General features: G+C 36.3%; 1 protein-coding gene across 2 annotated transcripts in view; it reads left to right on the top strand.

The window, feature by feature from the left end:
• ZDHHC15 (zinc finger DHHC-type palmitoyltransferase 15) overlaps window positions 1-6,245 on the top strand; it is a 166,938-nt gene extending 160,693 nt beyond the window's left edge. For both annotated transcript variants that reach the window (XM_048213704.2, XM_044379806.3), the window contains exon 12: window positions 2,047-6,245. The gene's annotated coding sequence lies outside the window, so the exon portion shown is untranslated. The remainder of the gene's footprint in view (window positions 1-2,046) is intronic.
• The last annotated feature ends 12,057 nt before the right edge of the window (window positions 6,246-18,302 follow it).

The raw sequence follows: 18,302 nt of genomic DNA, 5'->3' as shown, positions 1-18,302 counted from the left end.
ATATACATATATATCCACACTCATTCACACACACACACACACACTGACAACTTACTGAATATGCTTCTCCAACCCAGGACTCATTCCTGAACTCCAGACCTGAATAACCAAGTGCCTTTCAACTTCACCCATCCAAAAACCGATTTCCTGTTTTGTTCCCACCCCTTCATCTCCCACCCACATCCAATTAATCACCAAGGTGTGTTGACTGTGTTTCCTAAATATCTCTGGAAGCTGTGCACTTTTTTCTATACTGATGACAATGAACCCAGATCATGTGTCCCCTGTACTGTTATAGTAGCCTCTTAATTGGTTTCACTGTCTCCAATCGCACCCCTCGTCCAATCCATTCTCCATATCGCAACTAGAATGATGTTAAAAACTCAAATCCGTGTAATGACTTTCATTGGTCTCAGCATAGTATGAACTCCTTAACACAGTTTACAAGCCCTTTCATGATCTGGCCCCTGCTCATGTCTCCAGGTTCATCTCCCATAATTCTCAACTCCAAAGCGTCCTCTCCACTAGTTTTATCCCTACACCCTATGCTTGAACCACACTCTACTGCTTTCAATCCCTCATGATTGGGATGCTTTCTCAGCAGCATCCCATCTCCTCCATTTCAGTCTCCTTCATCTGGCTATATAATACTTGTTTTCCAGATTTCAGCTTCCACATCATTTACTCAGGGTATATAACTGACTGACCTACATAGCTGAGCTATATGTCCCTTCTGGATGCTACCATAATAATATTATGAGAGAACACTTTTATTCTGTGTTATAATAATTTATTTACTTGTCTGTCTCCCACACTAGATTGTAAGCTCCTTGAGGGCAGGGACTATGTCTTGTTCACATTTTAGATGTGAAGACAGTGCCTGGCACATGGTAAGTATTCAATAAATATTTGTTGAATGAATGATGAGAAGGAAGGAGAATAAAAAACAGTCTCTGAGATTATAGGTCATTATTTTTCTTTATTCCTTTCTATATTTTTCAATTATTCTATGATAAATATGAGTTACTTTTATAATAAACACACTAGAACTAATTTTAAAGGTATATTAAACATAACAGAAAGAAAAAAAAACTATGAAGAAAATTAAAATCATCTATAATTCCACCACATAAAGATAACTCATGTTAATATTTGTTGTAGCCCTTCCAATATTTTCTCTGAATATATTTTTTAAACATTGAGATCTTATTGTGTTCAGTTTTGAATTCTGGATTTTTCATGAACGCCAATAGTAATTTCCTATGATAGTAAGGTACTGTTGTTTATTTAATCAATTTCCTACTTTCCAACATTAAGAATTTATCCAGTTTTTCACTATTATAAGTAAGGCCATCAATAATGTCATTGGACATTTTCCCTAAATGTCATTTATAATCATTTTCTTAGGATAGAATCCTAGAAGCAAAATTACTGGTATGAACTTAATTTCAAAGACTCTTAAAATATATGGCTGAATTGTTTTCCAAAAAGCTTTTACTAATAACAGCTACTTCAGTGCCTACTATATGCCAGATATTGTTTCAGGTAGATTTTATTGTGCTTATTTTACAGATGAAGAAACTAAGGCCCATTGATGTTATTTGTCCAAAGTCACAGAAAAAACAAGTAGCAAAGCTAGAATTCAAATGCAGAACTACCCACTTTCAAAGCTCATGTTATTTTCTTGTGAATTTCAAAAATAAATATTTCGTGCTGTCAAACAATTACATATTTACTTGAGAAAATGTGGAAAATACAAGTAGAATGTAAAGAAAATAAAAATAAATTACCTGTGAACCTAGCACTTTGAACAATTTAGTATATTTCCTCAGTTTTTTGTTCCAGATGCAATTTCTGGGTTAGAAATAATTATAATATTGTATATATAATTTTTCATCCTGCTCTTTTCACTTAGCATTTTTCAGTGCTGACCCGTACGCTTCATAAACATAATTTTAATGGTTGCATATTATTGTCAAAGGATGTTACCGTGTAGATATTTACAGTTGTTCAGCTTACCTGTGAATTTCTTTTTTTCATTCCCAGGACCCTCCATCTCCCATGAGGCTTGCCGAGTTCAATGTTGGGAACCATTTTAATCTTCGAAATAAGTCACCATGGTGGTTTGAAAGCTTCACAATTTAAAAGCATTTCATCAAAAACTTGCTGTGTTGAGAGATGTTGCAGGACTTTACAAGCTACTTAATTTACTAACTGAACTCATCAATCTGGTAGCAATTAATTCAAGCCAGTCTTCCTCTCTTCACTTTACTTCCACAATCTGTAAAAACCTAAATGTAACATATATACCTTTCCAGAGGCTCTTTTATTCCTCTTCTCAGGTAAAGAGGAATTCAAAAGACTTCCCTGGAGTCTCTAACTCCCCTGGAAAGACTGTTAATTATATTTATAGGGTCTTTGTGGTATTAAGGAGAATCAGACTGTTTGCTGCTTGTGTGCCTGTGCATTTATAAGCATGCATATGTGCAGCATATTTACACAAAATTCTACTGTGGTGTTGTGAAAATCAAGGTTAAAAAAATCCAAGGTTTTTATTCAGTTCTGCTTTTTTCCCTAAATAGCGATTTAAATATTTGCTGGGCTGTGAACACCATCCCTATATCAGGTATCTAAAAGTCAGGAGGCATAATCAACACACCATAATCAAGGCCCTCAAATTGGAAATTGAACAATGCAAAGCCTGTTCTCTGTCATAAATGTGTGATGTTCCTGAAAGCACTACAGCTAATAGAGAAGATCAGATCAGATTTCCACTGTATTAAACATAAGTATTGATGTTTTAAAGACTTTTAATGTCAGGCTGTAGTAAAATTCTCCACTTTTATTATTTTCTCTGCTACCTAGCTTTATTTTTGCCTGTATGAATTGTTCTTATGATGAAAGAAAAACTATAACCCTAAGTTATGGACCATAGGTTTTGTTAAGGAGCTTAAGAATAATTTTCAGGTTTAATTACAATACTGTTCATAGGGTAAAGTTTCAAAGTTGAAATTAGCCTAAGGATTAGCACTCAAGATCTGTGTTTTCACAGCAGGGGTTAGTGTACAGATAATGATAACCTAATAGTAATATGCCAATACTTTCTTTTTCTTTTTTTTTTTAGCTTCAGTGGTAGTTCAGCCATTAAGATAATTTACATTCATTTCCCCGTTAATTTATAATCAGCCTTTCTTTTTTGTCCTAGTGCCTGAATCAATGAGTATGAACACTAATGCTGAGTCTTTATAATAATAATACCTAAGAGCATTGATGGTTTTCATTTCTCAGCCAGTGTTCTAGTGCCCAGCTGCTAGCAATAGAAGTCCCAACTCTTACAGAAATTAGTGAGAGTTAGCGGCATCTTACATATATCAAGGAGTTGACCTCCTAGAAGGACATTAGGTTTCCTGAGTAATCCCCCCAAAACCTTTTTGAGTAAAAGAAAATTTGCCTACCACAAACTATTTGGTGTTCAGGTTCCAGTGGAGCTGAGAAAATGAGCAATTCAGCTACTTAAACAAAAAACTTGTTCGTTTGGATCCTCTAGGTGATTTTGGGCCAAGGAAGACATAGCATAAATTAAATGGATTGTGCCAACATTTCATTTGAGAGAATACTAGACATGACAGAATCTGTTAGGGCCAGGGACTGTTTGTCAAACTCAGATGCTAAGAAGCAACGTAGAAGACTGTACACACCAGGTTTCACAAATGAAATCGTGTATGTTCAGGTGGGAAGATTTTTCCTCTTCCACTCTCTCTCCAAAACCCTCTCTTGTTTAGGTTTTCTTGAAAGCTTATTTAGCCATTCACATGGTCTTATAATGGACAAACCTTGCCTTTTACTCATATAGTAATACACCTTTCCCTAAAGTTAGGGCCATTACTCAACTCCACAGCCCATGGGCCTCAAAGAAATCTTTCCCTTTCCCATCTATCATTTTCTGCCAAGGGTTTAGGCAGGGTAGCTTCTAACTATGATTCAAAGTAAGGAAGGAATCAATAACTTCTTTGATGCATAGAGTGTATCAGCACTTGTCACTGATATACATCAGGTTATAAAAGACAGTGTCAAGAAACTACAGGAAAGCACTGGAAGGGTAAAGATCAAGAGAGCTATAATGCAGAGCTGATTGTTTAATGTCTTACAGACTTACACCATCTTCAAAGGGCCAAATAAATCAGTTTTAAGTGGGAGCTTGGAGAAATACACCCTATTCCTATCTCAGCCCCTTTATTCCACTAGTTTATAGACTCTGATAATACCCCTATCCATGCATAATTCATTATTTAATACGGTACATAGGCATCCCCTGCAATTGATTGACTATTGATTGACAGAGAGGTTCATGTAATAATTAGTGTATCCTGATCTGGCTCCGTTGCCTGTTTTCCTTGGTGCCCTATCAAATAACCTCTGTGGGATCTCATTCCCTAATTTTTGGTACCCATATTCCCCTTTTTGCAAAATGAAGACACTCATTGTTAGGATCCTACAACTGAAAGGTGCTATGTAACTCCCTAGTGCTCTTATAAGTCTTTCATTGAAGGACTGGAATGAAAACTTGAACCATAACAGTATTTCTAAGCAAACCAGTGTGCTCCATTCTTTCTTCCATGCTCTCGTTGTTGACTTCTTCTTGCAGAGTTTAGATTACTTTGTTTAAGTTCTTCAATTTATTCCAACAATGTCCTTGGAACAGAAATCATTTTCCCCATGGTACATCTGGAAAAATTGAGGGCAAAAAAAATGAAGTGGCTTCCAAAAGCACGTAGCTGTCTGGAGCAGACCTCAGTTATCATTTCCAGTGCACTATTAGACTGACTTGGCTTCCCAGTACTGGAATTATCAGGGAACAATTTAGAACATTGAGATCAATTCGGGCAGGATCACTTTTCAGAAAAGGTCCACTTCGTCTAAAATCTAAAAGTATGCAATTAAACAACTCTTATTTTCTATGTGATATAAATGTAACATGTGTCTCTTTCCCACACTGGTCCCATGTAACACATGTATTTCACACTATGTGACATCAGCCAGTGCCATTATCTCCTCTAGTACCCATAGAGCCCAATCTCAGGGCTGTCTTTGCCAGGGAAAAGAATGTGCTTCCCCATGTTTATGCCGTATTACACAAAGTGTTGTCATTGAGGTTAATGGAGATTAAGCACAATCCAAGCAGGTATGTTTTATTTAAGAATATTGAATGTATATCATTGTGACATGCACCTGAAATTTAACATGGCCCCAATTCATAGGAATGTAACAGTCATGCAAAGCCTATCCCTTTTACCTCTGATCACACATATACACCTACATACATATGTGCATACACATATGTACACTACACACTGCCCCCAAAGCAGGCTGCTTGGTCATCAGGAGCAAATACTTTAAAGGAAGGATTCTTTGTCCTTGTTCTTTTAGAAAAAAGTCCAACATTTACTGCAAGTGAAGAACACTCCATTTATTCATTTATTCATTTATTCATTCTAAAACCTCTACTCCCAGAGTAGCTATGGTACTCAGTTGGTGCAAAAGACAAAATTGTTAAACCCTTTCACAAGACCTGTGTTCTTAGAAAATTTATGCGTTCCATCCGATCAGTAGGAAATGGCTTATGAGGTATGGTACATCTGCATTTCTTTAACTTTACCTATAATGTACCATATTAAGTTGTACTCTTTTGAATGCAGGGGTTATGTAATATAATGAACAGGTGGCTCCTAATAGCATGCAACCAACAGCTTTTTGTTCCCCCAGAAGGGCTAGGGCTGCACAGTGTTTAAAACTATTAAATTTGTCCTTTGTATCAGGCTGGTATGTGGCCATCAGCAGAATGAGTTAAAGTGGACAATGAATGCAGTATATCAGGAAACAGATTTTTAGTAGGGAATGGCATTGAAGGCGGCAAAAGAAAAAAAAAAGCAGTAAGGTAAGACGCATTCAAGGAATAATTGCTGTCACCCTGCTGGCTAAATCAACAAAGAGACACAGCAGGAAAGCTGGTACTTAGTCTTGGTAATATATGAAATGTATTGCAGAGCCAGAAAAAGAAAGGCACCGGGGCCCTCAGCAGTTAAGCTGAACTTGTCAATTTGCTATAAATCTTTTTTTCCACCCATCTGCTCAAAGTTATTGTATATGGTATGCTTAAAATCATGTGTCTTGCTACAGAAACACCCACAAATACTAACAAGCTTTATCTTCCTATGTCCTTTATTAAAAGTATATGCATAAAATTGTTTCTTTTGTATATTATGGTTTTGTTAAACAATGTTGGCAAAGCTTCAGATTTCAGACCACCTTAATAGAAATTTCTATACATCTGATTTCATAGGATTACAGTAGAGTTTATTCACTCCCAGGTTGATTGGTATTTGTGTTATGTGGACTCTTCTGTAACATGCCTACTGAACTGCCCCCATCCCTGTGCTCAGTATTTTTTATGTTCCTACATGGATATGAGTTGGGAAATTAGCTGCAATGGCTTTTAGATAGAAAGCTGACTAGTCTGATGGCACTTGGTTGTGTTTGGTCTCTGCTCAGCCTCACATCTTTTGCCTTTCCCTCTTTTGTTGTAGTAAGTAAAAAGAAAAAGAAAGAACTTATGTAACTAAAGGTGATATGAACTCTGGTTTATTTTTTCTTACATGAAGACTATGTTTATTATTCTCCAGATACATGTTACCTGAAAAAAGAATATAATGATCTGAGAAAAGAACACAGTGGTACACTTGCTCCTAAATTATACATTACCCTCAGAGAAATATTTGAAGAGACCCTCATTAAGTAAGTCCCAAGTAGTTTCCCTCAAGAGGTGCACCATCTGCACAAAAAGACCTTTTCGGACAGAATGAAGAAAAGCTTCCCAGTTAGCCAAAAAGAAGACGTAAGTCATTGAAAATGCAAAGCATTGAAAGTTGAAGTTTGGAACAGTCATTGCTGACCTCAACTAAATAAAAATGGAAAACATGAATTACTTGGGAGAAGCCCAGCCCATAGAGGTCAGGACTAACACAAAACTAGAAGTCTTTTATTCCAATTAAAATATAAAGTATGTTATAATTATAATTCTAAACTAGTACTTACTTTATCTTAGGTAAAGACCTCAAACATCTCAGCTGAGAATCCTATTTCATTTATTCCAAGGCATCAGCTACAAACAGCTTAAATTTGCATCACAGTGTAAAAAAATTCAAATACTGCAAACAAAAGATGACGCATTTCTTTCTAGACTAAAAAAAGGGGGGTATAAAGGAGGAAACCTTTATACAAGAATCTTATTTGAATAGAGGTTACTAAGAAAAAGGCAGAGATGAACAAAAGGAAATTTTATTGATATAAAGAAATGTGTAAACATTGACATGCATTTTCTTAATGCTATAAACAAACTTCAGATTTTCTCACCATATGCAGGAACATTAAAAACTAATCAATTTCACTTTGAATATTTGAGTATTCATTCTCACACAGTAGTTTAGTGTTTCAGTATTTGGACTTCCAGCTTTATGGGGAGAATTTACGATAGTAAAAAGCACAATTTAAGCAAAATTTTTAAAAGTATTTGAACATGTTTATAGTTTGGAAAGAAATTTTCCTCTAACCTTAACTGAAGTATTCAAATCAATTTTGCAAATTAGGATAGCATCAGACCCAGATCCCGACTGTGTTGGCAAATTCTAACATAAACCTGGTTGTGGCAAAGAATTTCAATAAAAATAAAATGCAATTCACTGTACAGGGAAGCAAAAGTTTTGCCTTTGGAACATTAAACAATGTAGGTTACCAATTATTCAAAAATTGTCATTATCTTACCAATCCACTGTCATACCATACATAAATTACCCTGGACAATTAGAAAGCTCTTATTAGAGTAATGTGGTTCAAAGGGATGCAACAGAAATGCAAATCTTAAATTGCTTCTGAATCACAAGTGTCTGTGTGTGGCAAAACTGCACACTGAGGATTGAGGGTTCTGTGAGATGTAAAAATTCAAGGGAATACTAGGAGAAGTAAGTGAAGATGAAACAGGAAACAAAAATATTTAACCCCTTTACCACTTAATTATCACTGCCCCTAAACTCTGAAGCCTTCTATTTTCTACCTACATATTTTCTGTTTATTAAAATTGTAAATTTAGTTGAGGGTAAAATTAATTTACCTCTTCAATGTCTATCCTATTAGCTGACTGTTCCAAGACAACTTCAGATTTGCATTTGTTTCACTGCCTCTGTCTGAATATCTTAACAGAACCACCTGGAACATCTATTTCTAAACATTATTTTTAAAATATATTCATTTGTCATGAATTTATTGAGTCTTCCACTTTTTGTTCACCTGAAAGTTTTGTACAGTCTAATAGCCAAAGTCATCCAAAACAACTTTGCCTTCATATGACTGTTCTCAAAGAATGTGGACCATACAATCCTAGTTGAAAAATAAAACACCGCATTTTTATGAAGTCTTTCTATTGCACCCAATCTAGCTTTTAAAACCACTTCTTCATGATAATAATTCTCACTGCCATGAAATATCATCTCTGTTTTTAAATTATTTTTGGGTATAGTTGACATATAATGTTACATTAATTTTAGGTGTTCAACAAAGTGATTCAACTTCTCCATATGTTATGCTCTGCTCACCACAAGTGTAGCTACCGACTGTTACCATACAACACTATTACAGTATCACTGACTATTTTCTATGGCTGTGTCTTTTATGCCCATGACTTATTCATTCCATAACTAGAAGCCTGTATCTCTCTCTCCCCTTCACCAATTTTGGATATCCCCATCCCACTTCACTCTGGCAACCATCAGTTTGTTCTCTATATTTATAGGTCTGATGGTCTGATTCTGATTTTTGTCTGTTTGTTCCTCCTTTGTTTTGTTTTTTAGATTCCACAGATGAGTGAAATCATATGGTATTTGTCCTTCTCAGTCTGAATTATCCAAGTCACAAATGGCAAAATCTCATGCTTTTTATGGCTAAGTAATATTCCATTACATATATCCATTCCTTCATTATCCATTCATCTATCATTGGATATGTAGGTTGCTTCCATATCCTGGCTCTTGTAAATGCTCCTGTGATGAACAAGGATACATATATATTTCCAAATTAGTGATTTAATTTTCTTTGCATAAAAACCAATTAATGAAATTATTGGATCAACCTAGTATTTCTATTTTTAATTTTTTGAGGAACATCCATACTGTTTTCAATAGGGGCTGCAGCAATTAACATTTCCACCAATAGTGCATGAGGGTTCCTTTTCCTCCACATCCTTGCCAACACTCATTACTTCTTGTGTTTTTTTTTATTTTAGCCATTCTGACAGTTGTAAGGTGATATTTCATTGTGGTTTTGATTTGCCTTTCCCTGATGATTAGTAATGTTGAGCATCTTTTCATGTGTCTGTTGGCCATTTGTAGGTCTTCTTTGGAAGAATATCTGTTCAGGTCCTCAGCCCATTTTTCAATTGGATTGTTTATTGGTGTGTTGACTTGTATAAATTCTATGTATATACTAGACAAAAACCCCTTATCAGATGCACAGGGATTTGAAATATCTTCTCCCATTCATTAGGTTGGCTTTTTGTTTTGTTGATGGTTTCCTTCATTGTGGAAAAGCTTTTTATTTTGATGTAGCTCTGAAAGTTTAGTTTTGCTTTTATATCCCTTGTCTTAGGAGACATATCTAGAAAAATGATGCTACAGCCAATGTCAGAGAAATTACTTCCTGTGTTCTCTTCTGGGAGTTTTATGATATCAGGTCTCACATTGAGGTCTTTAATCCATTTTGAGTTTATTTTTGTGTGTAACGTTAGATAGTAGTCCAGTTTTATTCTTCCACATTTAGCTTGTCTAGTTTTCCCAACATCATTTATTGAAGGCTGTCTTTCCCTATTGCATAATTTTGCCTCCTTTGTCATAGACTAATTGACCATATAATCATGGGTTTATTTCTGACTCGGTTCTATTCCACTGATCTATGTGTCTATTTTTGTGACAGTACCGTGCTGTTTTGATTACTACAGCTTTGTAATATAACTTGAAATCTGGAATTGTTACACCTACAGCTTTGTTCTTTTTTTCTCAAGATTGCTTTAATTATTCAGGGTCTTTTGTGGTTCCATACAAAATTTGGGATTATTTGTTCTAGCTCTGTGAAAAATGCTGTTGGTATTTTGATAAGGATTGCACTGAATCTATAGATATCTTTCGGTAATATGGAAGTTTTAATAATATTTTTTTCCCAGTACTTGAGCACGGAATATCTTTCCATTTGCTTGTGCCATTTTCAATTTTTTTCATCCATGTTTTATAGTTTTCAGAGTATAGGTCATTCACCTCCTTGGTTAAGTTTATTCCTAAATATTTTATTCTTTTTGGTGCAATTGTCAATGAACTTGTTTTCTTCATTTCTCTGCTACTTTATTTTTAACGCATAGAAACACTACTGATTTCTGGGTATTGATATATATCCTGCAATTTTACTGAATTCATTTGTTACTTCTAATGGTTTTCTGGTGGAGTATTTAGGGTTTTCTATGTATGGTATCAGATCATCTGCAATAGTGACAGCTTAAATTCTTCTTTACCAGTATGGATGCCTCTTATTTCTTTTTCTTGTCTGATTGCTATGGCTAGGGCTTCCAATATTAGATTGAATAAAAGTGGCAAGAGTGGAAAGCTTTGTTTTCTTGATTTTAGAGAAAAACTCTGTTTTTCATAATTGAGTATTTGAGCTGTGGATTTTTCATATATGGCCTTTATGGTGTTGAGGTATGCTTCTTCTAAACCCACTTTGTTTAGAGTTTTATCACAAACAGATGTTGAAATTGTCAAATGCTTTGGGGGCATCAGTTGAGATGATCATATGATTTTATCCATTTCATTGCTGTGGTGTATCACACTGATTTGCAATTATTGAACCATCCTTGCATCCCTGGAATTAATACGACTTGATTTTGGTGAATGATCCTTTAATGTATCATTGAATGCAATTTGATATTTTGTTGAGGATTTTTGCATCAGTGTTTATCAGGGATACTTGCCTGCAGTCTTTTTTATTGTGTTGTCATTGTCTGGTTTTGGTATCAGGGTAATGCTGGCCTTATAAAATGTAGTTGGAAGCTTTTCTTCCTTCTCTATTTTTTTAAATAGTTTGAGGAGAATAATTAGTAACTCTTCTTTAAATGTTTGGTAGAATTTATTTGTGAATCCATCTGGTCCTGGACTTTTATTTTTTGGTAGTTTTTTGACTACTGATTCAATTTTGTTACTAGTAATTGATCTGTTAGATTTTCTATTTATTCCTGATTCACTTTTAGAAAATTGTATGTTTTGGGGCGCCTGGGTGGCTTAGTCATTAACCGTCTGCCTTCAGCTCAGGGCATGATCCTGGTGTTCTGGGATTGAGCCCCACATCAGGCTCCTCCGCTGGAAGCCTGCTTCTTCCTCTCCCATTCCCCCTGCTTGTGTTCCCTGTCTCGCTGGCTGTCTCTATCTCTGTTAAATAAATAAATAAATAAATAAATAAATAAATAAATAAATCTTTTAAAAAAAGAAAATTGTATGTTTATAGGAATTTATTCTTTTTTTCTAGTTTGTCCAATTTGTTGCCATATAATTTTTCATAGTATTCTCTGATGTATTTCTGTGTATTTCTGTGATGTCAGTTTTACTTTCCTTTAATTTCTGATTTTATTTATTTGGCTCCTTTCTCTTTTTTCTTGATGAGTCTGGCTAAGGGTTAATTTTGTTTATCTTTACAAAGAATCAGCTCTTGGTTTCAGTGATATTTTTCTATTGTTCTTTTAGTCTCTATGGTATTTATTTCTCCTCCAACCTTTATTATTTCCTTATTTCAACTCACCTTGGGCTTTGTTTGTTCTTCTTTTTCTAGTCCCTTTAGGTGTAAGGTTAGATTGTTTATTTAGGCTTTTTCTTTTTTAATGAGGTAGGCCTATATTACTTTATATTTCCTACTTAGAGCTCCTTTCACTGCACCCTAAAAATATTAGTCCATTTTATTTACATTTTTGTCTTTATGTGTTTTTTAGTTTTTTAATTTAAATTCAATTTGGTTAACAGTTTATTATTAGTTTCGGGGGTAGAATTTAGTGATTAATCAGTTGCATATAACACCCAATGCTCATTCCATCAAGTGCCCTCCTTTATGCCCATCACCCAGTTACCCCACCCCCCACCCATCTCCTCTCCAACAACCATCAGTTTCTTTCCTATAGTTAAGAGTCTCTTATGGCTTGCCTCCCTCTCTGTTTTTATCCTATTTATTTTTCCTTCCCTTCCCTTATGTTCATCTGTTTTGTTTCTTAAACTCCACATTTTGATTTCTTCTTTAATTTCTTCGTTGATCCATTCGTTGTTTAGTACCATGTTCTTTAGCCTCCACATATTTGTGTTTTCTCCAGTTGTTTTTTCTTGTGATTTATTTCTAGTTTCGTACTGTTGTGGCCAGAAAAGATGCATGGTATAATTTTAACCTTAAATTTTTTTAGATTGTTTTGTGACCAAACATATGATCTCTGTTTTCGTATTGATTTTTTGCCTGGATAATTTATCTATCTATCTATCTACCTATCTATCTATCTATCTATCTATCATCTATCATCATCTATTTCTCTATCATCTATTGATGTAAGTGGAGTATTAATGTCCCCTATTATTATTGCATTACCATCAATTTCTCTCTTTATGTCCATTAATGGTTACTTTTTTGTATTTAGGTGCCCCTATGTTGGGTGCATAGATATTTACAATTGTTATATCCTATCGTTGGATTGATCCTCTTAACACTATGTAATACCTTTCTTTGTCTCTTATTACTGTCTTCGTTTTAAACTCTGTTTCCTCTGATATAATTATTGCTACCCCATCTTTTTTTTCTCTTCCATTTCCTTGTTAAATGTTTTTTCACCCCTTCACTTTCAGTCTGTAAGTGTCTTTAGGTCTGAGGTGTGTTTCTTCTCTCTTTATCTGTAACATTTGACATTTTAACTATTATGTGTCATGGTATGGCCCTCCTTGGTTCTTCTTGTTTGGAACTCTGTGATTCTTGAACATGGATATATATTTCCTTCCCTGGTTTAGAGACATTTTCACCTATAATTTCTTCAAAATTTTCTGCCCCCTTCTCTCTTCTTGTCCTGGGATTCCTGTAATGCGAATGTTTGTTTCCTTGATGTTATCCAAGATACCCCCTAACCTATCCTCATTTTAAAAAATTCTTTTATCTTTTTGTTGTTCACTACTCTGTCTTGCAGATCACTGATACATTCTTCTGCATCCAGTCATCTATTGTTGATTCCCTCTATTGTATTTCATCATTTCAGTTATTGTATTCAACTCTGATTGGGTCTTTTTCATATTTCTACATTTTTATCAAAGGTCTCACTGAGTTCTTCCAGTCTTCTTTACAACCAGGTGTGCATAATTAAGATCATTACTTTAAATTCTTTATCAGACATATTACTTATCTCCATTTCAATTAGTTTTTTTCCCTGAGGTTTTGTCTTTTTCTTTCTTTTGGAGCATATTCCTCTAATCCCCCATTTTACTTCACTTTGTTTCTATGGATTAGGTGAAACAGACACTTTACCTAACTTGAAGGAATGGTCTTGTGTATGGTCATTTCCCATGTACACTGCATGTGTTTGATGAATTTTGCTGGCTGGCTGAAACTGGATGGCATGGGCTAGAGGTCTAGAAATCTGCATACAGTTAGCATCCTGGCCAAATAACTAAAGTTGATGTTGGTACAGGCCAGGGGATCCCAGGGTTCTAAGTGCTGAAGGCACCCTAGCAGGACAGGTGAAGCTAAAATGGGTGCAATCCAGGGGATTGTGGGTCACTCTGTGCAATGGCAACCCAGTCAGGCCAACTAAGGCTGAAGTGCTTGCTGGCCAGGTTGTCCCAGGTTTCTATACCTGGCATGAAAGCAAAAGGTGAAATGGGTGCAATCTTAGGTGCCCCAGGGTTCTCTGTGTAGGAAAGGGAGGTCCCTAGGATCTCTGCTCAGTAGGTGCCCTGGCAGGATAGCTGCAGCTAAAGGGGGTACAAGCAAGGTGGTTCCAAGGCCCTACACTAAGAGGGAAACTTGGCAAGATAGCTGAAGCTGAATTGGGTGTAAACTGGGATTTCCAGGACTTTCCACATATAGAATGCTCTAAAGGGGCAACCGGACCTGAGGTGGGGCATAGGCCAGAAAGTCTTGGGGTGCTTTGTAGTGGGTACCCTTAAAGGACAGTCAAAGCTAAAATGGGCATGGGCCACTGTGATCTCTGGGCTCCCCATGTGAAATGTGCCCTGGCAGGACATATGAATCTGAATTGATTGCATACTGTGTTCTTCTGGGGCTCTCCACACTGTGGGCAGCATGGCGATATAGCTAAAGGTGAATGGGATGCATGCTGGGTGTCACAGGGTGCTCAGCATATGGGGTACCTGGGCTGCATTACTGGAGCTAAGCCTGATATGGGCAAGTGTGTTCTGGGGTGCTCATGCAGGCTGTCTACATCCTTGTTTATTTTCTGTTTAGATGATCTCAGAATTGATTTAATTAGGGTGTTAAATTATTGTATTATTATCAGTTCTTTTATGTTTGTTCATGGTTCTGTATATATTTTGGTGCCCCCAAGTTGGGTGCATAAATACTTATAACTTTTATATCTTCTTGTTGGATAGAATCCTTTATTATAATATAGTGTCCTTCGGCATCTCTTGTTACAGACTTTTTTATAAAGTCTAGTTTGTCCAGTATAAGTATTACTACTCCAGCTTTCTTTTGATGTCAATTTGCATGATAGTGTTTCTCCATCCCCTCACTTTCAATCTGCCGGTGTCTTTAGGTCTTAAGTGAGTCTCTTATAGGCAGCATATCGATGGGTGATTTTTGTATATTCTGACACTCTATGTATTTTGATTGGAGGGTTTAGGGCATTTACATTCAGCATAATTATTGATAGATATGTATTCGATGACTTTTATTACTTGTTTGTTGTTGGTTCTCAAGATATCCTCTGATCCTTTCTTATCTTTATCACTTTTCGTCTTTCCTCTCCACTCAAAGAGTCCCCCTTAATATTTTTTGCAAGCCTGGTCTAGTGGTCACAATGTCCTTTAGTTTTTGTTTGTCTGGGAGACTCTTTATCTCCACTTCTATTCTGAATGATAGCCTTGCTGAATAGAGTATTATTGGCTGCAGACTTTTCCCCTTCAGCACTTTGAATATACTATGCCACTCCCTTCTGGCTTGCCACATTTCCATTGAGAAATCTGCAGCTAGCCTTATGGGTCTTCCCTTATAAATAAACAACTTTATTTTGTCTTACTGCTTTTAAGATTTTTCTTTATAGCATGTTTTTAAAAATTTTTATTACAATATGTCCTGGTGTTGGCCTGCTTTTGTAGGTTTTGATGGGAGTTCTCTGTTCCTCCTGAATCTGCATGTCTGTTTCCTTCCCCAGATCAGGGAAATTTTCAGCTATTAGTACCCCAAAGATTTTCTATCCCATTTTCTCTTTCTTCTTCTGACTCTATAATATGAATGTTATTACATTTGATGGAGTCAGTGAGTTCCCTAAGTGTATTCTCATGTTACATAAGTCTTCCTTCCCTCTTTTATTCAGCTTCATCATTTTCCATGATTTTGTCTTCTATATCACTAATTCATTCCTCTGCTTCACCCCACTGTTCATTGCATCAAGCCTGTTTCCAATCTCAGTTATTGCATTCTTCATTTCTGATTGATTCTTTTTTAACTCTTTATCTCTGTAGTAAGAGTCTCACTGATGTCTTCCATTGTTTTTTCAAGCCCAGTGAGTATCCTTATGATTTTTGCCTGAAATTCTCCATTAAGCATGTTACTTATATCTGTTTCACTTAGATCTCTGGCTGTGGCCTTGATCTATGGCTGTGGCCTTATCTTGTTCTCTCATTTGGGATGCATTCCTCCATCTTGGCATTTTGTCTAAGTCTCTACCTTCTTCTCTGTGTTAGAAAAGCCAGTTATGTCTCCTTCTCCTGAAAGTGATAACTTTATGAAGAAGAGGCCATGTAGTGTCCAGGGCCTGACGCTGTAGGGAGTGTCTCTAATGTATGCTGGGTGCACTCTTCTGTTGTGTTTTGGCTTCTCTATCCTTAGTCCAGTCATCTGCAAAGATTCGCCTTTCTTGCAGTGGGCAGTGTTTGGTTCTTGGCCAGACTGTGGTGAGTTTTAACTAGGTGTGCTCTGGTCTGCTCGCTAAGTGAGACCCAATGCTACTTCCACCAGAACTGAGGCCCTGCAGAACTTTCTGGTGGGAAGACATGTTGTGAGCAGGGATTGATGCTGGTTCTGAGGAAGGGGATGATTGCACTGGGACAGAGGGAAGCTCAACTCAGTAGGACACTCCCGCCAAATTGCAGTGGTGTGGGACTTCATGTAAGCCAGTTATATAGCCAGTGTTTTCATTGGGCTATTTCCCACAGGTGGCCTGTATTTATGCTGATGTGCAGGGGAGGGAAATGGCCCCATCCAACTCTTTTGTTCCCAGAGAGGCATCTACATGAAGGCTGCCCTCTCAGTGATGGGCTCCAAAAAAAAAAAAAAAAAAAAAAAGCTAGTAACCTCCCCCTTGTGTGCCCCATGTGCTATCCAAATGGCTGCTTCCATACCACCTGCCCTGGGGTTGATTTCCTGCTTTCTCTCCAGAAGCAGGGCAGTGCCCTCAGTGCTCTATCCCAGCCAAGCCTGCTGACCTTTTAAATTCCATGCTTTAAGCCCTGCTGTTTGCCAGAACTCATGAAATTCAGCCCCTCTTATTTTCCTAGCCCATGGCTTTGGGGAAATGTTCTTCTTGTGTGTTCCCATGTGCTCAACTCTCTCTTGCCTTTCTCCATGTCCATGGCTCCCTCCCTTCCACAGCACCCATGATCCATTTCTCCCCTAAACCATGTTTCCACATTTACTACCTTCTTCATGTGGCCTCTTCTCTTCTTTAGTTGTGGAGTTTGTTACTTCAGTGTTCAGATTGATTTCTGCCACATTTATGATAATCTGATAGTTATCTAGTTGTGTTACTGGGATGAGATGAGCCTAGGTTCCTCCTCTTCCATTGTCCTATTCCTCTCTGTTAAATTTTCTTTCCTCAAATTAGCTTTAATCACATCAAAACTCTCTTACTTTCCTTCTCTATGTTATTATTATTAAATATTAAATCTTTATACATTGCATGCTCAATAATGTAAGATTTGTAATTATATTCATGTATTCATTTTTTAAATTGTGTAGGAAATTAAAATTAAATTTACAAAAACAATGCAATAATAATGCATTTTATATTTTTACATGTATTTACCTTCACCACAGATTTTAATACCTTTCTATGGCTGTGAAGTACTGTCTAGTTTTTCATTTCATATCAGTCTGAGGGGCTCCCTTTAGCATATTTTATACAGTAGTCCCAGTAGTAACAAACTTCCTTGGCCTTTTTTAAATCTGGGAATGTCTTAATTTCTACCCCATGTTTGGAATACCCCAGAATTGCTGGATATAGAATTCTCAGTTGAGGTTTTATCTTTTAGCAGTTCAAATATGTCATCTCACTTCCTTCTTGCAGTCTGATGAGAATAAGTTAAGCTTATTGAACATGACAGGTATGTGATTTGTTACCTCTTTATTGCTGCTTTCAAGAATCTCTATTGTTTTTGCCTTTTGACAGTTTGCTTATACTGTTTCTTAGTATAATGTTCTCATTCTTTGTCTTAGTGGGTATCTTTGAGTTTCCTTCTTGGAGTTGATTGACTTTCCTGGATTTATAAGTTCATGTCTTTCATCAAATCTAATTAATTTCCAGGCATTTTCTCAAGTATTGTTTCTGTCCTTTTCTCTCCTCCTCTGTTTTTTTTCTCCTCCTACTCTTCTACCTCCTCCTGTTCCCTCTCCTTTTCCCCCCTCCTCTTCTTTATTCTTCCTCCTTCTCCTCTTCCTCCTCCCCCTTCACCTTTATCTCTTTCTCTTCTCTTCCATAATATGGTGGTCTCCTTGACAATGTCACATCAGTCCCTTAGGCTCTGTTCACATTCCTTTTTGTTCTTTCAAATGTGATAATTTCAATTCTTATGTTTTCAATTTCACTGTTTCTTTCTTCTGCCTGTTAAATTGGCTGTTAATCTCTCTTTTGAAATTTCATTTCAATTATTATACTTTTCAGATCCAGAATTTCTGTTTACTTCCTTTTTTTATAATTTCTATCTTACTAATATTCTCTTTTTATACCTAATTTCCCTGAT

This window comes from Ursus arctos, chromosome X, assembly GCF_023065955.2.
Source record: "Ursus arctos isolate Adak ecotype North America chromosome X, UrsArc2.0, whole genome shotgun sequence".
Taxonomy (NCBI): domain Eukaryota; kingdom Metazoa; phylum Chordata; class Mammalia; order Carnivora; family Ursidae; genus Ursus; species Ursus arctos.
This window is presented reverse-complemented; position numbering and strand designations above follow the sequence as displayed.